We start from the raw sequence: 24,676 nt of genomic DNA, 5'->3' as shown, positions 1-24,676 counted from the left end.
GATCCGAGAGATGTCGCCCCTTCAGTGGTAGGATAATCTTTTTTGCAGTATGGAGAATATCAGAAAATCCACGATTTGTGACTAAACATGCTTTCACAGAAAGAAACAAATAAACGAGTGTTTACCTTATCACCAAAGTAATGTACTCGTGCAATTTTTGTGAATCTAAAACTGCCCATAAAGACGATAATGAATAAAAACTGAAAATTTTCATGCATTTCCAAATGGTTTCCTACAATTCCCACACACTAATCCAGCATTTAGTTGTTCGGTATTTTTTTGTACTGGGCTTACACCGTAAAACGAAAGATTTACTGAAAATTCAGTTTAAATCAGGTGAATAACCGACGTTCTGTAAAACACAAACTGAACTTCGGTATCGTGTGATGCAAAATACTGTACACAGAATATTTATTTACTGAGAAAGTCGTTAATTTCAAAATTTTCGTGACTTCACGAAAAGTCAGTAAAAATAGTAACTGTGCACAAAGTAGTCTTTATTTTTTTACAGACTGGTCAGCAAAATAGCCACCCTGTTTTACCGACCACGAATTGTAAAACACTAACCTGTCAATTTTATTCCCGCCGCCATTGTAGCTTCAGTTAAATCCGGGAGCAAGTGTTTAATCGCGCAGTTTTGTTAAAATTTGAATTATATCATGAATTATATCATGACGGAACTGAGAAAGCTCGACGGCGAAATTGAAGAACTATTTCGTTAGTACCAACTATTATTATTTACTCTTTTTGCAGTTCCTTGATCTCCAACACATTTTGATTAACAAAATGGATGTTTGCATTGTTTGCTTTCACTGTCGATGTTCCGGGTAAGTCAAGGCACAGAAAAACAGACGTAACTCTTTGAAAAAGTTTTTCTTGAAAACATAGTACCTCAAAACATATGACCTCAGTAACGACATCTCTCTGGCTTCTCGCGGAAAACAAGCTTGCTCGCTAACTCGCAAACAATATTGCATACAAGTTCTATAGAATGTATAGGAACGTCAAAGTGATCCGATGCCAGCGCTGCGGCGAGTAGTTCGCGGAACTGATAATATTCAAATCAACTGTTAAATGCGTGAACGAAGATATACAATTAAGTGTTACGTCTGTTTGTCTGTGGTCAAGGGATTAAGTCGTCATATTAATTGGCATATTATAAACGGTGGATTGCACCAGCACTCGTGCTTTTATGACTGCACATTCACTACTTTTAATATAACTTGGTAGTACGGTACAATAATGAACCAAATAACTGTCTTGTCAGTTAAATTGCAGCAAAATAAACAAAACAAAATACTGGGTTTTCCAGTATACGCAACTCGAACCAATTACTGAATGAACAGTTATTTTTGATAGATTAACTTTACGGACAGTTCGGTAATGCAAATTATTTCTGTGATGATTACTGGGCGATCCGCAATTCAAAAACCCAGTAATATTTTACTGACTCCAGTAATCTAAAGATAGTGTGCATACATTCGAAAGTGACTGGCCCTCTGTATATGGATGATATCAAAAACAACAAAACATGATTAATTACATACTGCATTTACGGATTTCAATTCCAATATAAAAGTTTAAATATACTGTAAGCATCTTAATTATTCTGTACTGGTAATCATACTTCAAAATATCTTGCTATTAATAATGGAAAGCTGGATAAAACTGGATGATTTATGAAGAATCCAGCTGACATAACTGCCCTGCACATCGTAAGTCGTGATAATAGTTCCTTAAAATTATCATGAACAATTCGCGTCATTAAAATTAATTCCGCAATGTTCATGATAGCACATCAGTCCCTTCGTGATTTTCACGACATCATTTAAAGTTTAAAATCCGCGCCTGTTCGCGTAGTTCAATCTTTGGAAAATTTGATTTTTTTCAGCAATCATCGTATTTATTCAACTCGGCAAGCCTCATTGGACAAACTACGACACGTGCTGAAAATATCTTATTTTTGCAACTTGTTGCATAAATAGGTTTTTTGTATGGTTCGAACGGTTTGAACCAAAACAAGAATATAGGTGAATATCGTTGTAGTTCATCGGAACGTCAGCGCTGAATTCAAGATAACGCCAAGACGTATGGTGTTGCTTTGTAGTCGTACCTTCACCGACTGGACTAATAGCGAATTTGTTTACTATTCAGTTCCAACCTGGATGACCTGAAGATCAAGATTAGGACTGCTTATTTTCTGACAAACGTTAGTTTGATCGTTTGTTTTTAAAACTTACCTCACTCATGTTGAGATTCGCACTGGGTTGGAACGAATTCGCTATAAGAGAGACCACTGACAAGGGCTTACAAAGTATGTTTCTCCGACCTACCAAGAATAAACCATGGGTACCTACACCAGAACAGCACATACATTTTACTCGGGTCGCGAATCAAGCAAAAAAGTAGCGTTAGGATGTGAGTAAAAATAAAATTAGCAACAGGCTTCAATTCAAACACATAGGTCTGACTGGCTGTTGCTATCATCGTCCGCCTCCTCCTCATCCTGCCTCATCTGACGATCCAGTGAGCCAAAAACCAAACAGCATGCAATTTCGACCTCACAGACACAAGCCTACGACGACCTACGGTTGTGGTATATTTTGGAGTCCGTCGTAAATAGGCGCGCGACAGGTCGTTCTCTCTGGCTCTCGCACACCAGCCAAGCCGCCAAGCTCCACAACCAACAGCTTACTTGCAGAGGCTACTTTAGGGCCTTCGCACCCGTCAAGAGCGTATGTTATCGGATGGATGGGGGTTCGTTCTGGTGTTGCTGCCTTCCTCTACCTGTTTTATTTTTGAGACCACACAGACAAAAGATATCAACAACATCTGTGTGTAGAACACCAAGAGAGAGAGAGAGAGAACGAGAGAGAGAGGCGCGAGCTGGGGAAAAACTTCAGCACCATGAGAACTGCTAATACCACGGGTGTAGATCCAGCAGCTATTGCTAGTAACCAATATCATCCATCCAACACCGTTTAAGGAGGCCAGACCGTATCATATCGTTGGATGGTTCGCATGGATGACTAGCTGTGGCTGGTTCAAGCGAATCGATGTGTGGGTGTGTGTTTGTGCGAGTGAGCAATGTGTTCCACAATACGGCTCTCGCCGGAAAGGTCGCCGCGCGTAGTCTCGGTCGTAGTAGAACGTAAGCAACAGTTGAGCTGAACCGCTTCATTAGTGTGGTAGGGATGCAGAAAAGTTCTCGCTCGGAGGCCGTTTTTAGTGTAGTGTCTCTGTTGTTATAGTCCCTTTCACCATCCGTTGTGCAAAAGCCGAGCTATTTTTTGGTGTCCAAAAATTTGTGTGAGTGTTTTGCTTCGTTCTGCGGCTTGATCTCAATAAGCTACCAGTATACGTAGTGCAAAGGAAGAATTTTTACCACGAATGTGCAACAGATAGTAAAATTTGTACAACAGAGACCGGATTGACAAATAAGGGCAGAAAAACAACGGACAAGCGAAGACTAGTTCGGTGCCACGGCAGGCAAGTGCAGTACAGGGAAGATTCACAGTGTATTTGCAATCGGTGCAGAATTTTTGCTGTGGCCAGCACGATTTCCAGCTTTTCTTCTTGGTAACAACGACAACGACGACGACGACAACGCAACACGTCGAGGAGTTCGAGCAAAGCAAGCAGACAGTGTACATTTTCTGGTTTTTAGGTGCACACCTGTACAAATGCAGTGCAAACAAAGAGGTGAAAATATGCTCAATTTGAATAAAACATGTCCTGCATTCTATTTCTGTACGAGAATATATGTGAGTGTGGATTTAGAGGGGGGCCTGGTGTGCGTGTGTAAATAAGGAAAGTAAGCATAAAGCTCTGTGTGGTTAATTTAACTTTAATGTACATAGAAGGAAGGAAGGAAGGCAGGCAGAGACACAGAACCGACTCCTGATGACGAGGAACTGAGCTCTGGTCTTGGGATCATGTTGCGTTAAGAGTGATATGTGGTGTAGATACTCGAAATCCTATTCCGATGTGTCACAACGATACGGATAAGCCTCGGAAATGGTAGACCCCGGTAACGATAGGCTGCTTAGAGAAGAGAGCCCAAAAGCCTGTGCTAATATCTTCCATTCCATCAGCAGCAGCAGCCAAGCAACAGGAAGAAACTCATGGCAAAGAGTTAAGAGATGAAAACGTGCTGGAACACATTACTCATCAAACATTATATACTCGGTACACAGGGCACCGTCCAAGAGTTCCATGAACGGAGAACTCTGCTGCGGCTGTTGCTCCAGAGAAAGAAAAAAAAAAACATTATACAGAACCCCCAAGTGAGTCTTCGGTTCAAATGGAAGGAATTTCAAAGCAGCTCTGCGGTGATTCAAGTGCGGGAAGAAAAGAAAGAAAAACTTTTTTGATATTAAATGCGCTCAGGTGTCAGCTATTGCTGCTGCTACTGCACGTTGGTCGTTGGTGCTGTTATTATTACTCTTCATGATGATGGCGATGATGATGTTGATGTTAATGCCAACCGACAAACTGACTGATAGCTTCACTTGACGGGTTGTTGGTTACGAACCCGTGCGCGATGTGAGAACGAGGTGGAAAAGTCGACTTTTAAATCAAATCTTGCATGACTTTGAGGCGATAGAGGCACCGCGTCGCTGCTACCGCGCAAAAATCGAAGCTTCTAAGTCTGGGCGGCAAATGCAGATAAATTTCCCTATTTACTAGATTTGCCTTCGCTTTATTATAATCTTGCCCGGTTTCGTCTCGCAACCCAGCACCCCAGATTGATCACAGAGAGCGCACTGTGTTTGGTTAGGCCACAAACGGCTTTTACCGTGCTCTTTAGTGAGGGGGAGGCAGTTTGCAACAGATATGAAAGAAGGCCGCCGAAGATGACGGCAAAAAAAAACGACAAACAGGCGATGAGAGTAATTGCGTTTGTTTGAATTATGATAATTTAGGTGAAAACACACCACACACACACACACAAAGTGAGAGAATGCGAAAAACCAGATTTTTACCGCCAATGCTTGCACGTGCAGGGGAGGTACATTTGGAAAGGAATATGCTAATTTAATCAATTTGTAGGAATGAGTTTTTCCATTATCTACTCCAGCTGGCGATTACCTTGCAGGTGTGGGTATCATCCGTGGAAAAACAGCAGAAATTAAGTGGCATATAATCCTAATTGAATTGCTTAATTCTTCAGAGAAGATTCCATGTAGCTATTCAAACTACATTTACGGAATCTATAGCGCTTCGGGTGAGGTTGCTACATCAAAGTACCACACAATTGGCATTTTCGATAATGAAGGTTCGGAGAAAAATATGTTTTCCAGCTTTTGATGTACAAGCTGCTTAGTAAAAGGTCATACAGAACCGCAGAACAAGCAAGCAAAGCTGGGGAATGTCGGCGTACAACAATTCGGCACACTCCAACGCTCCGACACATTTTGGGAAACTTTACGAAAGACAAACAATACCGTTGTTGGCGTGAGCACTTTTGTTTGCAAATCGTATTAGGTTTTTGGAAGCGACAAGATAAAAAGTGACGATTTGTCACATTGCTTTTTTGTTGACACTAGCCAAATGAAGATAAGAAGGGAAACGAGTGATAAACGCAAGATAGCTATGTCTGTATTTTCAGGTGCGCTGAAGCGATTTAGTGTTTTGCGTATAGCTCGTGTGTTGTCTCGTGAAACACCACTGCAGTGCACTAACTTCCCGGGCAAGAGTGGCTTCGTAAGTTTAATTTAATTTAGGATGGTTGCATAAATCTACGACACGTCCACTTTATTTTAATTTATCTTTACCTGCAAAGCAGGTACGCAGTCATATTTACCGATTTAGCGCTGAATGCGCATTGAATGTCATGAAACGCCCAGTTATTTTTAGATCATGCCGCAGCATTTTGTCAACATGTTGATTTTCTGCACTCTTCATCAAGTTACCTGCGCTTCTGATGTTTAACTTAACTCCAACGGTTATACCGTATTAGACATACATAAAATAGGCACACGAATGTTGGGTATACGAACGTGAAGCATAAAGACGTATGGGGCCATCCTTATACTATGTGGACAGAAGCATCATGACGTGGACTTTTCTTTTTCTAAAAATCCCAAAAATGAATCGTGTCTTGCCTAACATTTTCAGCTTTATTTTGTTATGTTTCGTACAATATATGACAGATAAGAGAAATTCAATTTAATTATAGTTCTAAGAATTTGGAACCCACTGGAGAGTTTAAGAAAGCGGCAAATTCAAATTACCCACAGATAACCCTAGAAGACTTCTATAAGGTACACCAATTTGCACAAATTCGTAGGTGGTACAAGTCCTAAACCATTTTTTGAACTTTCAACAAACCTCCAAACTACCGTGACACTGAGGTCGTAGAGTTCGCTGCATGTCTCTTAAGTAAGTGTCCAACTAACAATCCTTGTCATCCCCAGTAGTTGCAAGGACGTGGCCAGGACAGTTCTCAGACAGATAATGCTACTTCCATCTAAGAGGCCGATACGGTATCGGATGGAGGTGGCAGGTGGATCAGTATACTTATTCTAGACAAATCAACATAAAATACTCTTGAAATTGCACTGATTTCTAAAACGGGAAACATTGAAGTCAAATACAGGGCTGTTACAAGATTTTCTAAATTTTATCCGCGAAATCCGCGATTTCTCAAAAGAAATCCGCGACTTCAAATACTAATCCGCGACAAAAAAAAACTGTTTTCATTGCCTAAAAATAGCATTTGTTTACTACTACATGGCATTTCAAGCTTATTGCTTATAGCATATTAGATTTTGCCTACCTCTCAACTTAGTGTTCTTTGAAGTATTTTAACAATTTAATTGAGAGCTTTCTATGCCTGTACCATCCTATGCCCAAGGAAGTAGAGACATTTTCCAACCCGAAAAATTAATAGACCGGACGGGAATCGAACTCAGTCGCCTCCAGCATAGACTTGCTTTGTAGCTGTACCTTTACCGATTGAGCTAAAGAAGTATAATTTGTAACACTTGATTTTTTTAAATATCATTGTATCATCTTCAGTTATTTATGTATAGTATAAATGCTGAGTAATTAGTGAACATAATAAAACACCCTTACATTATGAGATTCTATTGATTAATACCGGCCTACGTTTGATGAAACATTATTTTAAGAAAATTAATGCATTTTCATTTGACATGCAAATTTTCTTGAAAATTAACCTTTGCGTCTCAGACGTATTTTGCTGTCCTAAATGTTGTAGATAATATGGCCCTAGTGTTCTCAATTTTTTACCGATTCAAACCAAACACATTGCACATAATTGAGAAATTACCAGAGTTTTATAAGTCACACTTGTTGGTCTCGTCGTGGTTGTGTATTTACACATTACTTGGGTTCTGTCCAATGGTGAGACATTTGCATTATATATTTTTTTATTTGTAATATGAACCTAGCACTTTTCGTTGTCAAATCATAACCGAATCGTATACATGTGACTTTGTGGATCATGCACGACTTATGACTATGTATACCGGAAATTAAAGATTTTCCAAATCGTCCAGGACATCAGTTGATTTGTTCTACTAGATCAACCAAGACTGCAATAATGTCTGTAGTATCGAAAACTATCCAATCAGAATCAAAGTGTCTATGTGCATGATCTATTTCCGAGTAATCCAGATGTTCAAGGTTCTTCAAATCGTCCTGGAGTTCAGATAATTTGATCTACTAGATCAACCGAGATTGGGACTATGTCTTTAGTATCGAAATATTTCCAAACAGATGCACAGTGTCTATGTGGATCATGCATGAACTATTGTCATGTATACCAGATGTTTTAAGTTCTCCAAATCGTTCTGGAGTTCAGATGGTTTATTCTACTAGATCAACCATGACTGGGTTAAAGTATGTAGTATCGAAATATGTCCAAACAGAATCATAGTGTCTATCTGGATAATGTTTAATTATTTCCACGTATGCCAGATGATCTAAATTCTCCAAATCGTCCTGCAGTTCAGATGATTTGTTTTACTAAATCAACAAAGACTAGGATAATATCTGTAGTATCAAAATATCGATTTGGAAATCCTAGAACATTTGGCATACACGGATCCACATAGACACTGCAGATTTGTTTGGGCATATTTCGATACTAAATATATTGGATTAGTCTTGGGTGGTCTAGTAGAAAAATAATCTGATAGCAATAGGTCGGGCACGATCCACATAGACACTTTGAATCATATTTCGATACTACATACATTATTGCAGTCTTGGTTGATATAGTAGAACAAATCAACTGAACTTAAGGACGATTTGGAGAACCTAGAATATCCGGTATACATGGCAATTACTCGCATATATACGATTCGTTTATGATTTGACAACGAAAAATGCTATGTTCATATTGGAATAAAAGGAAAATGTGTCACATTGGACAGCCCTTAGAGAATTTCCGTTTAAATCCGGTGTGACGTATGAGATCATTTCTCGATTATTTGCAGGGTGTTTGGTTTGAACCGGTAAAAAAATGAGAGCCAAATGAACAACACAATTGATGACAGCAAAATAATCCGGGACGGAAAGATTACAATGAATTCATCATTTTTTGTGATAGCACGTCAGTCCCTTCGCGATTTTCACGACATCATTTAATGTTTCCGCGATTTTCGCGACTGAAAGTTGTAACAGCCCTGTAAATCTTATATCTTAATTTTTCTTCTATTTGTGATCTCGAAAAAAAAAATCTATGTTTGTATCATCTTGATACCCTTGGATGTCTGCACAGGATTTCCTTAGAATCATCTTCACATTTCCCTTACAATTTACTCCATAATTCTCTACCGAAGGCTCTAAGATTTGCAATAATAATAATAATGGGCAATTTTCACAAATTCGTAGGTGGTACAAGTCCTAGACCATTGTTTGAAAGTATTGCCACCTCCGTCCGTTACCGTATTGACCGCGAAGTGAGATTGATCTCGGTCTCTTAGATAGAAGTGGCTTTATCTGTCTGAATATGAGAACTCTCCCTGGCCACGCGTCCTTGCAACTACTGGGGATGTGTAGAGATGAACTAGCCTTCGGCTAAAAATCTCTAAAATAAAGAATTTAAAAAAAACTACTGGGATGAGAAGGATTGCTAGTTGGACACTTACTTACGAGACATGCAGTGAACTCTACACACTTATCCAGTCAGTAATTTTTACCGAGTTTTTGAATTGCGGAACTGTTCGGTAAAATTTAAAAAATCTGTGAAAAATTCAAAGATGCGAAAATGTTTCACGAAAATTTACAGACTTTCTTCTGTTAACCCCATTTAATGATGAAAAATAAAATTTGTCGATTTTATCGAATCTTTACGAATAACGTTCATTTGAATTTTAACCGAGTTTTCAGTAATTAAAAAAACCCAGTAAAAAATACTGACTCCTGTAAAAAAATCTGAGTGTGTACGACCTATCACAAGTGTCACAGTAGTTTGGAGCAGTGGCGTCGCGTCCACATGTGCAACCTGTGCACGACACAGGTGTAAATAATTAAAACAAATGCGTTTAGATTTTATGGTCACATTATAGCTGTACTTCTTTACTCCAGACCACAAGCGACCATGAATACACTATTTTATAGTGTGGTTCAATTAAATCTTCGACCATGGTTTGCTTCAAAATAGATTAAATTCAGTTCGGATGGTCTGCCTAATCCCTAATGCATTGATTTCTAAGCATGTCGATAACACTACCATGACAAAACTCGTTAAATAGTGCACCTAAAAGCGAGCTTTTTTGGGTGGCGGGTGACAACTTTGTGAATGGTCAAATGCCTGATGTAAGCCAAGCAGATCTTCTATCACCTTTTGAAACATACCACACATTTTCCACAATACATGGCGGTTTGAATGTGTGAGAGTAAATAAGAAGAACTTTGCGATGTATGGGTGCCCAAAGTGTGCATTTCTCGCTGTGCACTTGGATATCTGATTGTTGATAAAGAGAGTTATGGAGAAAGAGAGCTCAAAAGCCCGCTCTCACTTTCTTGTCAGTTCTGAATCTCTCAATTACCGATAGTTGCGTCGGTGCACCTGTCAAAACTTATGAGCTTCCCCTGGTTCATTCTGATAGCGTTGTTCTGACGAATAAAGAGTTAATTAATTCAAGTTTGCTACCCAGGGGACTATGAATTTTCTCTAGATTTTGACACTGTTTTGAATCAAAAAAAGTTTTCGGAAGCTTTCATCTAGCATATAATACGACAAACATAATAAGAAATGGTTATTTGCTCAAGTTATTAACGAAATAGAAAGTCGACGAAGAGAATAGACCAGTATTACTTAGGACCTAATGCAATATTCAGCTTGAATTAGTTAAGTTTTGCAATTCCTCCTACTTCGGTTAGCGCGAAAAGGGCGATACAAGTTTTGTTTATGCAAGATGATAGGCCCTTCAAATGTTACGTTAGGTAGTGATTAATATAGTAATGGAGAATATGTCCCTCGAATTCATGGAGCATTGAAAAATAAAACAAAAACTAATATGTGGTGGTAAACTACAACGAACAAAGCTTGGTGTACAGGTAAACAAATGAGGCACACGACGCCTCTGGTTTGGAGGTTTGTTATTAGGGAGGATAAAGCCATAGGATACGTTCGGAAACGTTGCTGACAGATTTATAATAGAATAAGGCATTGCGAAAAATTGCAAGAAATGGGACGGGCCTAGGAATGAACTGCTCTTTGATTTGTAATTATCTTAAAATTCTTAATTGAGATCACTCTATTACCTACGAATTTCCCAGAGAGTTCTCCTGAAATAAACTATCCTCTGTATTTACTGACTGTTCCCTTACAATTCCCAAAAAATTAACTTCGGAATTCCCTATAAATTCATCAGTTGTCCCGTAAATTCCTTGAAATGCTCCTCAGAATTCTCTAGGGAATATTCTTTGATAAACTAAAATAGCAAAAAAGATTATCTCCCATTTAATTCCACTTAATTTCGGTATACATCTTTGAGTTCTCCAAAAAATGACAACAGCAATAGCATTGACACCTCAAAGCTTCATTAGAAATTTCCTTAGAATTCCTTTGGAATTAACCTCAGAATTTTCATAGAATTAGTTGCAGAATTCCCTTTGTTCTCTTAGCATTCTACTAACAAGTACCATTGAGTTCTCCTTACAAATTTCTTGAAACTTTCAGAACTCTTTTAGAATTCTCTTTGCAATTACCTTGGACCCTCCTCAGAATTCTATTAGAAATCCTACTAAGAATTAAAACTTCCTTTGAATTCCACTAAGAATTCCCTTGAGATTCTACTCAAAACGACTTTGGAGTTCTCCTTATGTTTCACTTGGAATCTGGAGTCTAAATCAGAACGAACCTGAAAGGAATGTTCAGATTCCACTTTAAGGTTTATTTATTTATTTCTAGATAAACATTTCAATAGGTCCTATCTGCATTGATCGTTAATAACACAGCTGCAAAACCATTCTCTGTTGCATTTGACGTTTTGGACGCTAGATAAGATCCTCCTTTATCAAACTATGTGGTAAAATTAGCGCGAAATCTGTTTGCATAGCAGCGGTTATCAAAAGAGAAACTCGATGAAGAGAATCGATCAAAGCAGATAGGACCATTTGAAACGTTCATCGAGATTTATTTATGTTATGGTCAACAGGTTTTATTTTTATTCACCCCAATGACAGTATACTTATTCTAGACAAATTAACATAAAATGCTCTTGAGATTGCACTTATTTCTAAAACGGGAAACGTTGAAGTCAGATACATTGTAGCATATGTTAAAGATGCGACAAATCCTCCGCATGGGCTCATCCCATCCGTTGCTACGTTACGTCTTGCATCCAAAATCTCTAAGTTGATAAGCATACAACGGCTTTCATAGCTAGGCAGAATTCTAGGGTCATTCCAGCGAAAATGCCTTAAAGAATACCGGATGAACTTCAATTGAATAGCTTCAATTTGGTAGTATGGAGACCACACGACCGTCGAATAAGGCTTGTACTCGAAAAAAATGAACCATTTTTATCCGTGTGTAACTTTTTTATCCGTGGGTAAAAATTGATGAAAATCTGGGTATAACTAGTTTGAAGTGAATTGTTTACATGTGCAAAATTTCATAACAATCGGTTCAGTGGTTATTGAGATGTCATCGAAACAAGAAGAAAATCGCCGGTGAATTTTGCGCGCCGTCATGGAAAATCCGACTGCGACCATGAGATGGATCGGAAGACAACTGGGAATTACCCATACAACTGTGTCTCGGGTGGTTAGTGGAATTGGAAGAAAATCGAAGACAGCTGACCCTGTGAAGGCCCGGAAGGTGTTGGATTATTTCAAGCGTAATCCGAACCTTTCGATTCGCGACGCGGCTCTGAAGGCAAAGTGTTCCGCCTGGTTCGTTCAGCAAACCATGAAACGAGCTGGGCTTCGTGTATTCAAGGTCCGGAAGGCACCGAACCGGCGTGATCAACAAAACACGGCGGCCAAATCCCGCGCAAGGAAGCTGTATCGAGAGTGGCTAACGAAACCGATGTGTGTGGTTATGGATGAAGAAGCAGACGCAAAGCAGATACCGGTTTGATGTTCCGGAAGACATAAGGAAGAAGAAAATGGACAAATTCGCCAAAAAATACTTGCTCTGGCAGGCCATATGCCAATGCGGTATACTGAGTAAACCGTACATCACAATGGGTACCATCAACAGCGAAATTTACCGCAGCGAGTGCCACCAGAAGCGTCTGTTGCCCTTCCTGTGATCCTACGGAGGCAAGACATTATGTTGGCCGGACCTGGCATCGTGCCATTACGCGCGATCGACGTTGGATTGGTACAGAGGCACTAACGTTGTTTTTGTACCAAAAACCGCCCCCCCATATTCACCAGAGATTCGTCCGGTGGAAAGATTTTGGGCCATAATGAAGGCCAAAGTTTGAAAATCGTCCAAGGTGTTTAAGAACGAGCTGGAGTTGAAGACAGAATGGATGAAAGTGACCAAAAAGGTCGGCTGCACCATTGCACAAAATGTAATGAGGGGTCTTAAAGGAAAGGTGCGGGCTTTCAGCGATGGAAAGTAAATTGAATAAAGTAAATATGCCAAAACATAATCCATATGTATTAGTTCATTCCCTGAAAGTTTCAAGAAAATCCGACTTTAAATAATTTTTTGGCGAACACTTTTGTCTGGTGCATTTTTTTCGAGTACAGGCCTTACTCCAAAATAGGTCGCACCAACGAACAGTATAATGCTTTTAGGCAGTATACATCTTTGAATTTTTTGGCGAAGCGGAATATGAACCCGAGTTGTGAGGAAGCTTTGGATACTACGTATGCAACATGATCCTTAAAGCGGAGCTTGGAGTCGATCAGTATTCCCAGATCCTTGATAGTCGATTCACGTTTCAAAGTTTTGCCCGTCAGGGTGTAGTCATGGTGAAGAAGCGAACGCTTGCGGCCAAAGGAAATTACAGAGCATTTCGAGACATTCAGTGACATGCGATTAATACGTCACCACTCAGCGAAGACTTCCAATTGTTGCTGCAAGAAAATGGCATCACTAGGTTCTTTTATCACGAAGTAGAGTTTCAAACGGTCCGCATACGATAGTTTAAGGTATTTTAGGATGGTATTGACGTCATTCACGTACAACAGAAACAGAAATGGCCCAAGATGGCTACCTTGGGGAACGCCGGATGTCACGGGGAAGGATGAAGAAACATAGTCTCCAATCTTGACAGACCTGTTTCGACCAGTCAGGTAGGAGTAGAGCCAAGTAAGCAGGAGTTTTCATCAGAATTAATTAATTATAGTTCATGAGCTGTAAAAAATTAGCAAGGCCCTTATCAGAGTCGCAACTGCATTGAGGAATTATGTGGTGAAATGCCTCAAATAACATTTCAAGTTTTATCGAAGTTTTAAATAACAAGTCTAAATCATGATCTACAGTAGTAAGATTAAACCCTAAATTGCAGTTGTGATATCTAAATACGTAGTTTTCAACGGATTTCAGAAGTGAATTACAAGGAATTTCCGAGAAGAATTTTTAACAAATCTTGTGAAGAATCTCACCGTGCATTTTAGAAGACATCCAAATAAATGCTCCGAGAGGATGCTTTGAGAATGTTAAGCTAAGTTTCAAGGGAATTTCTTGAAAAAAAAATCAGATAATTCCTAAATACTTAGTTCTGTTTAGGTTTCCAAGACAGTTCTGAGATGAATTCTAAAGCAATTGTTAGGAATATTTCAAAGCTTAATTTCCAAAGGATAACTTTTACAGAGAATAATGGAGTGTATTTTAAGGGGGTAGTCCACTCTGGAAATTTCAAAAAATCCTTTTTTTTTGGCTTAAAAATACTTTGGAATGTCTAATTTGACATAGACTTGACCGCAAGTCCGCAAGTGACATCGTTCCAAAGTTATAGGCCGATTAGTGGACTCGTGTCCAGACGCTCCAAGCGCGCTCAGGTGAGCGCTCGGAGTACCCGCCCGTTATCGGCGAAACTAGGCCTTAGTAGTTCCAACTGCTGCCGCGTCGTTACCAGATGGCAGATGGCAAAATTGGCGGGCGCTGTATTTTAGAAACGGCTCATTCGATTTAAACGGCGATTGAATTTTCGAGTTAAGTACCTTTTTTTCTAGTCTTGTACGTAGCCGATTTTCAAAAGAATCTAAAATGGATTGTTGGTGCAAGCTTTTATCTTCAATTTTAGGGTACAAGGTCGGACTGTCTTTTTTTTTCAAAACGTCGCCAAATTTTTATTTTTCAACTAAATCAAAAACGGCTACGTACAAGACTGGGTCATCTATCAGAGAATAACCACAAAAAAATTCGTTGTTCCAGCTCCAGTGGTGTGACCGCCAGACGTCCCGCCCCGCGACGACTCAGACGGGAGGTCTCCTGGGGACCCTGGTGCAGCAGCTACAGGAGACATCCAATCGCGCCAAAAAAAAAATCTCAATTAAAGAGGACATTTCAATTGACAAAACCATGCATTCCTTTTTTTGAATTGATCGTTATTTACCCTCAAAAAAAAATCGTGAAAATGACCTATTTTTCATGCCGCCAGAGTGGACTACCCCCTTAAAGGAATTAACGCGAGGATTATCGAGAATACTAAGATAATTGTAGGGTAAATTCTAAGAATTTCTTTGAGGGAAATCTTAAAGAGGTACGTAGGGAATTTCTAAGGTTATTATGGATGAAAGGAATGCCAGAAGAAATTATAAGACGAGTCTGGGGAATGCTGAAAGCAACTCTGAAGACATCTTGCGGTGATCCTAGAATTTTAGAGAAAATTCCACAAATTCCACATCTTGAAATTATCTAGGAAATTCAAGTATTGTAAAAATTTCAAAGCACACGTTTTCGGGCAGAGAAATTTTGTTTTTTATTTTTCATTCTGAGGTCTCGAACAGTTGTCCAGATTTTACGCTTAAAAATAATATTTTGGTCTAAGAAAACTCTTCAAAAGGGAAAGCCTGACTAGCACGACACGACCACCTCAGGAAAGAAAGAGTTATGAGATGCTGGTTATGATCTAGCAATTCTGGGGTGATTCGAGATTTGGTCGTTATTTGGTTTTGTAAAACAAAACACGTCAATCACCGATTTCACGCGAATAAAAGCTCAACCTCGAAAACGAATAACACAAACAGGTAGACGAATGATTCCTCTATCGTTTGGTATAGTTTGTTCAAGATTACGCTCAAATAGAGCACAAATTCAAACCAAAAAAGACAGTACATAACAGGGTTACTTGATACTTACGAATGTTTATCCACGACCCTTAAGCATTAATAACATATTCCACAAGCATTGAACCAATGTAATTAAATTCTAACAAACACCGATCAAAGTAGCAACTAGAACTCGCTGTCGGCTTTAAGCACAGATCATGTTTTCATTATATTTTCCAGTGTCGATTCTTCTACCTCTGTGTTTGGCTAGGGTGTAGGCCAAACAATGGTTGTGCGTGTTGAGTCTATCTCGCACGTAATTCGATTGAATGAAGAATAAACACAAGTATCTAGCTTCGTGTCACGTACATTCTATGTAGGAGAAGTTTTGTTTTTTCGGTGATGCGGTCCCGACGTGTCACGTCTAGTATTTCATCAACCGTCGCTGCCGGTATGTTTGTTTTGCACTTTTGGTTGGATTCCATTAAAATTACTAATCGATAAATAACCGCTATAATTGCGCCACCCCAAGTGGTGTGGGATGAAAACAGTTCTTGAGATGTTGAATCGACCCATCGATAACTAAACCCCAAATGGAGGACGACATAAAGCTTTCCATCCATTCGCTACTACTCCCCATACACTCACACACACACACATTGTTGCTGCAAATCTTCAAGACTCATTATTAATTGAAAACGTGAGTGGCTTCCGGAAAACATCTCTCCTTCCGGTAGCGCAGCTGCTCCCATGGCGGTGAGGAAACTTATTAAATTTTCATCAATAATTCTCTCAAATTCCGAGAACGGTAACGTGAGAATATTTCGTCTTCCCTCTTTGACAGTTTAATTTTAGTAAGGATATTTAATAACCTGCAATTGAATATCCCTCAAGGAATGAATCATTGGATCGTTGAATAGCAAACGCATAATTCACCGGAACGAATATGAGTCTGCGTCGTTCAACGAACAAGACGACATTCCACTAGCATCGATTGCATTGAATTTTAAGCATAGCGGCGTTAAATTTTCATGAGAACCTATTGTACTGGTATCCACCATTAATTTTTCATAGCCGCTTTTTTGCTGTTGTTACCGTCGCCACCATTCTCACCACGTTACTTTTTTTTTTCTCTCTACCTCGCCTCTCTAAGGAATCGAACGGTGTGTTATTTTTTGCGTGAGTCATAAAACGGTCACGTCGCAAAGGTTGAGTTCAGAGACTACGTGTACACTAGGGTGCTTCGTTTTGGGAAAAGTGTTAGACTTCTTATAGGCCACCATTCATAACTCCAAAATGTGATTCACTTGTTACAAAATGAAGCACCCTAGTGTACACGTACAGGTTCACACTGAAAAATCACTCAGATTTTCACCGAGCCTTTGGACTATCACCTTTCACCCAGTAACAATACAAAGCAGAGAACGCGTTTTTCAGTCGCAGTTCACAAAAATTACACCCATCCTTCTTACGAACGAAGCCTTCCGGGGGTGTGGGGGGGGGGGGACGACTTGATCGAACACAGAAGAAAATCAGCTTAAGCGGGGTCGTCGATTGTGTGTATTTGGGCTTCCTCCAATACACATCGAAAGTAAACAACTCGGAGGAAAGTAATGCTAATGAACTTCTTCTGCTTCTCGTTTTCTCGTTTGAAAGGTGGAACTGCAGCGAAAAGAGCAATCTCAAACCTACTTCGCCGCCATCCATCGCCGTTTGGCTCACGTATTAACCGGAACCAAAGTTCGAACGAGCAATATAAAAAAAAAGTATACACCGTACGGTACTCGCGACCGGCACGCAGACAAACCATTCCTAGAGGCAAGCTTTTGCAAGCGTCCAAGTTTGGCAGCGAATTATAGGGGGATGTGCTATATCTCTTCGGTCGATGAAGAAGTGAAAAATGCAAAAAACTTAGCGGATTCTTTTGACGCTACTGTTTGGGGGCAGACGCGTTACTGGAGGAGCGTTGATTGGTTCCTCCATGCCATAGCCATCTCTTCCGTCGTGTTAACACGGCAAAGTACTTTTGGGAATAACTAATACAATGTATACTAAGTGGCAATTGTTCGCTTAACGGACCCAGTTTTATGGGCCGCGCACTGGCCGTCATGATCATGTGTGAGCACATGTGTTTGTGTATGTGGTATGGAGTAGCAAGAGAATACCGACCACACACAGCAACAATCGGGCTCTGTCATCATTGCGGAGAGCATAAACTTTTCGACCAACCTGGAATTTGCGGATTGCTGGTACTTGGGCCGTTCGCAGGTTTGGAGGGGGAGGATAAAACAAACTGTTTTAATTGCCTTTAACCGCGTTAGCAGTTCAGTTTGGTGCTGATACATCTGTGGTCGTTAGGTTTTATGCTACATATTTCCTGTGCCAGTGTCAAGTTTGCTCGATTTTCAGGGAAATTATTTCTGATGGGTTATGTCACTCATTTTAGTGTGCAACTAATGGATTCACACTCAGAAAAATAGAGCGTCATATAGCATACAAATTTACAATAACGATCTATAAAGTTATGTTATGTAAAGTTATGGAATATTAAATTAAATTGTATGCAATTGCCAATCTTTGTAAACATCAACAGTAAAATTCGGATTTTGTTTCTGTGTTCTTTAGAAAGTATTTATCATGATTATGGGTGCGCTCATGTTTATGAGCGGTCTCAGATAACATAGTAATTTAAAAGGCACGGAATTACCTCAGAGCTGCGGGCCGTCAACAATGTCAATTGACATTATTATTGCTCCAGCACTGAATTTCACTTCTGTCACTGACACAGTTGAAAATCTTACTATTATCTCAATGAATGAACTATTTTGTTTGATAACTGCATTGCTTTAATATAACTGATGAGTTTTCTAAAGATCCGTAAGGGAAGAGGGGGATACTTGGTACAATCTTTTGATCAGTTATTTGTAAATTCAATCTGTTTGCCTGTTACATCAAACTGTCGTTACTAATATAGACTTCAATGACTTATAACATGGTTTGATCAATTTGTTCATAGAATTTTATACTTCCTCTCCTTTGGGACTCAAGTAGCCTAGTCAATAAACGCACTATATTACCAAGATGAAGACACCGGGTTCGATTTCCGGTTCGGTCTAGAGCATCTTTCGGGTTGGAAGTTTTCGTCACTTCCCTGGCAGAGCTACAGGGCTGGTAGCGATCAATGCTGTTAAAAATAGTGATTTTAGTGACCATGTTGAAGAAATAAGTGACCAAATAGTGACTTATAGTTGTAAAAAAGTGACTAAAAAGTGACCTAAAGGAAGAAAATTAGTCGTTCTGATGGCATACCAAATAAATGTTTGATGTTTTAGATTCTCATAAACACTTAAATATATACGTCAGGAACCTTTAAAGCAATAGATTCAATAGACAGTTTATGACTAAAACTCCAAGCTTATACTACCTGGAAAAACCTGAAAAACCGGGAATTCTCAGGGAATTTTACTTGACCTGAAAATACCTGGAAGTCTCAGGGAATCTTATCATAACTCAGGAAATTTATTATTTTTTTTTTACTAAGAATTTAATATTCCTAGCTATTTTCATTGAACTTTATACATCCAGAATGGATTAGTTTTCAGTAACAAATACATTTTTTTTAGCTTCAGAGGCTTCAAACGATTTTGTTCTTGGTTCAAGAGAATGCATCTTTCCCACAAATTTTTTAAATTCTGAACTGAAAAGTTATAATACTTCAAGAAATTTTAAAGAATCTGGAGTCAAATTCCTTGCACAGTTTTAAGGCTCATGAAATTTTATTATAATTTCTGAGGACCTCATTCCACGGGAGTTCTGGGAAAAAATTCATGAGAAAAACATCAACTGCAATCTGTTCAACAGTTCTGAGGAATTTAGACTTCAAGTGAAACCTAAGCCTAAAATAGTGAACTCCAAGCGAATTTTAATGACAAATCTCCGTTGAATATGGAATGGACTATTCTGAGGTCTTATTTTTTTAATTTTCCTATCGCAGGGCTGGTAGTGGATATGTAATATAATAGTAGTGACTTTAGTGACTAAAATAACGAAAATAGTGACCAAATAGTGACTTTAAAGCAATAAAAAGTGACTAATAGTGACATTTATTGATCGGAAAAAAATGGTTACAATATTTAGTTGATTGCAACCCACTTCGAGAAATTTTATAAACTCACAATCACAACCCATCCTGAGCATTTTTCATGCTCCTTTAAAATAAAACAAATAATGGTGAACCGATCCCATAATTTGACCGAAAAATTTTTTTTTTTGTTAGGAAAATCGGGAAAAAGACGCGAATTTGAACTCACCGGGAAAAAATCGAGAAAAGCCCGTGAATTTCGATGACAAACCGGGAAAAATAAGATTCTTGACCTTTAAACAATTGCAAGACCCTGGACTGGAAAATGTTTTCAGGATACAATCACTTTAAAGAACTAAATACTATGAAAATTTTGTGAAGATTTTAGGATGATAACAACAATGTTTTTTTTTAGAGAAACATACCAATAGATCTTTTTTTTTAAGAACTCTAAGAGAGATTTCACTAGAACTCCCAGCCATTTGTGGGACTTCAGACGTTCAGAGTAGAATCTTCAGGTAGTTCTGTTGGAAAATTCTTGACGATTGTGAAGCTGATTCCAGATTAATTTCAAATGAATATTCAAAATAAGTTTTTAGAAGAATTGTGATGACAATTCGAAGGAAATTTTTAGAAAATTTAAGATAATATCAAGCGAACTCTAAAGAGAGTTTCATTGATCTCACGATAAATACCAAGGGAATCGAATTTTGAAGGAACAATTCCAAAGAAATTCTGAGATGAGTTTAATGAGAACTCCAAGTTTATTTCCAAGAGCATCTCGAGAAGAATTTCAAAGGTATTCTGAGAAGAATTTCAAAGGTATTCTGAGGAGAATTTCAAGCGAATTTTCAGAAGAATTTAGTGGAGAGCTCCAATATAATTATGAGCAGAATTGTATGACAATTCTGAGGAGAATTGCATAAAAATTATAAGGAATATTCAGACTAATTCTAAATAGAATGCAAGGAGTATGTAAGGAAGTTTCAGTAAGTTTTTTCGAAACGAACCGGCCAAATCACCAAAATTAGGGGAAAACCCCAGGAAATTACAAATTGGAATTTACTGTTAACCATAATTATGGCTAATGCAAATTTGATTTTTGTTTTATTCCACACAATTTTTCAATAATGGGGCTTAAGCATTCGAAATTTTTAAGACAAACATGTTAAGAAACGACCCGGAATAATTATCATATTTTGAATACATGGAATGTAAATTCACTGTCCTTAAAGAATTTAAATACTTTTAAAACGTAAATAACATTTTATGATCTTGGACATAGATTTTTTTTCTAAAATGAAATGTTTGGACCAATATTAAAGATACCGAGCTTCAAAGATTTTTCAAAATTATAGTCTTTGAAAAAATGTCTAGCGCAATTAAAATGTCCTAGACCATTATTCGAAATAACTAAGACTTGGAAAACTTCCAATATCACGAAGTAAAGAAGCCAGGATGTTGGAATCAGATTTTTTATCGAAACCCCTGAAATTTGCGATAAAATGTTGACTATTTCGAGGCAAAGGAAAAACTTAGAAATTGTATAATCTGGTCTGGAAAAAATCGAAGATAACGGACCTGAATGTCAAGATCACGAAGATGAAAAAATAAAAATATTAGTGATTCCATCAGCACCAATTGAACAGTTCGCAACTCTTTTTTGTCGAACTTTACACGCTGATTTTTAATAAATCTTTTAACACAAATTTGTTGCTAAATCAATCTGTTACTTACTTGATGTAATTTTTTAAAGGCATATTATTTACTCTTGACATTATTAGTCGTAAAATAGTTACTTTAGTGACTACATTTTAAGAAATAGTGACTTTAGTGACTTTTAGGTAAAGTGACTTTTTAGTGACTGACTTTAAAATAGTGACCAAGTCACTAAAAAGTGACCTGCTATCGATCATGAATCTTCTCTAAAGTGTTAACGAATCACCGAATTTCTCGAAACTTTTTTAAAATTTATGTAATTTCCCTGCTCTGAGGATATCTGTTCTTTCTTGAGTTTTTTTTTTTTAGAGCTCTATAAGCGAGATCGATATCTTTTTCGACGTTCTCGAAACTTCTCTGAAGTGTTTGCAGTTCTCATGAAGTTTGTTGTACTTCCATGAATTTAATTAAGCTGTTCTAAAAATGTTTAAGCTTGCGTGAACTTCTGGACTTATGTGAAAACCTAAATAATTTTATTAACATCTTCAAAGTTCTCTGAAAATCAGGGAACTTCTTGAACTTCACCACTAATTTAGTGAAACTAAAGGAACTGAACTTCCCTGAAACTCCCTTTGTTTTTGGAGCTTATTTAAGGGAGGGGGGAATGGACGAAATGTCCATAAAAGTTCCTGAAGTTCTCTGCACTTCTGTGAAGTTTTCGAAGTTATTCTGAAATTTCAGGAACTTCTTTAAGCTTCCACAGCGAAATAATTAATATAGTTATATGATTTTCACTGAAGTTCTCAATGTTTGTCTGAAGTTCAAATTATCGAACTGCCCAAAATATTTTTCAATTTCCTAAAAATTCCCTAGATTGCCCTGAACATCTTAGTAATTTTTTTTAAAGATCCCACCATTTTACTGGAATTGATTTAATAGGCATGTTCTATAATTTTCCATAAGTTTTATAATGTTTATAAACGCTCACGTAAATTTGCCTGGCAAGCCTGGACATCCCAGAAGTTTTCTATGCTTACCTTAATTTCTCTAAATTGATCAAATGTTCCGGTAAATTTTCTAATATATATTTATAATTCCCTGAAGCTTCTAAAGTTTTCGGATCAATCATAGAATTCTCGGAATATCCCATAATTCTAAGGAACTCCTTGTAAGTCGATGCAAATTTTCTTAAGTTAATGTGAATTTTCTGATTGTCCTCAAAGTACTCGGAACTTCACTGAATATAATGAAACAATCTAAAAATATCTAAATTTCCTCAAAGTTCTCTGGGATTTCTTGAAAATATCGATACTTGCTAAAAGTTCTCGCCTTTTTTTTCAATGGAACTTCTGTGATGTTCTTTAAGCTAAACTTTCAATTTTTTTTAGATCTTGAAATTTCCATGATATAATACCCTTGAAATACTCACACATTTTCGGGCTGTTCATAAAATTTTTATTGCGTTCCATAAATTTTCTCTGAGAAAACCGAAGTTTCCGGAAATTCCGGTTTCTGCACTTCCCTTGAAATTTTTTGAACTGCCCTTTAATTCTCTGATCTTTTTTGACGTTCTCGGAGATTCCCTAAAACTCTCAACTCTAATGAAGATCTCGGGTCTGCTATAAAATAAATGGAATTATAGCAGACACCTTTAAACTTACCTGTGATTCTCTGGATTTCTGTGAAGTTCCTGAAATATTTCTGAAGTTTTCATAAATTTTGTGAAGGTCTCTGTACTGAATCTTTCGGAACATCTTATGGGTTCTCGATATTATTTCAGCACCTCATGGAACTATCCTGAATTTGTCTAAGCTCACGCTTATAGGTTTTTAAACCAATTCAATAGTCTGGGCTAAAGTTTCGGGGACTTCTCCTTAAGATCTCTGGAATTCCCCAAAAATCTCTAGATCTAGCTTTTCTGAGATCCATAGAACTTCATTAAAGTTTCCATATTTTTGTTAGCACGAAACGTCGATACATTAAAAATGTTGTTATCTTAGACTTATTAAAATAAAGTAAGTGTTCAACTTCAACATTTAATGGATTCGATAGTAAAATTGTTTCTTTAAAACTGATTGTCATGTCTTAAAAACGTTTGAGTTAATAAACAACTCCTGTGAACTTTAAAGGAAAATTCCAAGGGCATTCTGAGAATAATTTCATTAAGTGTGTGGGAGAAAACAAATTTTTAGCATAAGTCCTTGGATTTTTTTTTTGAAAATACTAAAAGAAGGATTACAATTAAATCTGAGAATAACTCCAGGACATCTTCAAAGGAATTTGGAAAATAAATTCGGGAGAGTTTTCCAAACAAATTATGAGAATAAATCTAAGGAAATTGTGAGTAGAAATGCCAATGAGTTCTTAGGAGACTTTCAATGTGAGTAGAATTGCAAGGGAAGGAGTGAGATTCAAAAGGAAATCTGAAATGAATTCAATGAATATTCTGATAATCTTTCCAAAGGGTGTCTTATTGAGGAGAATTTCAAGATAATTCCGATAAAAACTAAAAGAAAATTGAATTCGGAGGATAGCTTCATCGAAATTCCTGTTGAATATGAAATGGACTATTCTGAGAACTTCCCAAATTTGTCCTATGAAGTTCTCGAAATGTTTCTGAATACCACTGTCCTTCTGTGAAGTTTTCGAAGTTTTTCTAAATTTCTGGAACTTTTGTGCAATTTTCATGGAATTAAAATGAAATAATTAGTATAGTTTTATGATTTTCACTTAAGTTCTCATGATTTTTCTGAAGTTCATGAAACTTCCATTAAATTATCGACACTAATTTAAAACGTCTTCAATAGTTTAGACTTTCCGGGTGTTATTAAAACTGCCTAAACAAATTTCTTTAAAGTTTTCTTGGTTGCCCCGAATTTATTAGTATTTTTTAACAACCCGCAACTTTACTGAAATTAATTGATTTGCCTTAAAGTTTGGACAATTTTCCTTAACTATTCTAACCATTAAAAAAGCTCACTTATTTTCCCTGAACTATGCTTACCTGAAGTTCTCTAAATTTGTTTGTCCGGCAAATTTTCTGATATATATTATATATTTAAAATTCCCTGACGTTTTTAGATCAATCATAGAATTCTTGGAATACCCCATAATTCCACGGAATTCCTTGTAAGTCGCTGCAAATTTGCTTTAGTTAATGCGATTATTCTGAAGCTATTTGATCGTCCTCGAAGTACTCGGAACTTCGCTGAATATCATGAAACCATCTAAATTCTAAGTTCTCTGGAATTTCTTGAAGATATTTATCGCTGCTTGCTA

The 24,676-nt window shown here is 37.7% G+C and overlaps 1 protein-coding gene across 4 annotated transcripts in view; it reads left to right on the top strand.

Annotated features, from left to right (window-relative positions):
- Positions 1 to 24,676, top strand: part of LOC135697404 (uncharacterized) — a 159,188-nt gene that overhangs the window by 25,943 nt on the left and 108,569 nt on the right. For 2 of the 4 annotated variants that reach the window (XM_065217037.1, XM_065217036.1), the window contains exon 1: positions 3,014 to 3,702. The exons of the other annotated variants lie outside the window; for them this stretch is intronic. The gene's annotated coding sequence lies outside the window, so the exon portion shown is untranslated. Of the gene's footprint in view, positions 1 to 3,013; positions 3,703 to 24,676 lie in introns of those variants that run through there. 4 annotated transcript variants of the gene reach the window in all.

This window comes from Ochlerotatus camptorhynchus, unplaced genomic scaffold (genome assembly GCF_037179485.1).
Source record: "Ochlerotatus camptorhynchus isolate MF236.1 unplaced genomic scaffold, CSIRO-AGI_Acam_v1.1 ptg000070l, whole genome shotgun sequence".
Classification (NCBI taxonomy): domain Eukaryota; kingdom Metazoa; phylum Arthropoda; class Insecta; order Diptera; family Culicidae; genus Ochlerotatus; species Ochlerotatus camptorhynchus.
Note: the sequence above shows the minus strand (reverse complement) of the source record. Positions and strands in the feature narration are given on the sequence as shown.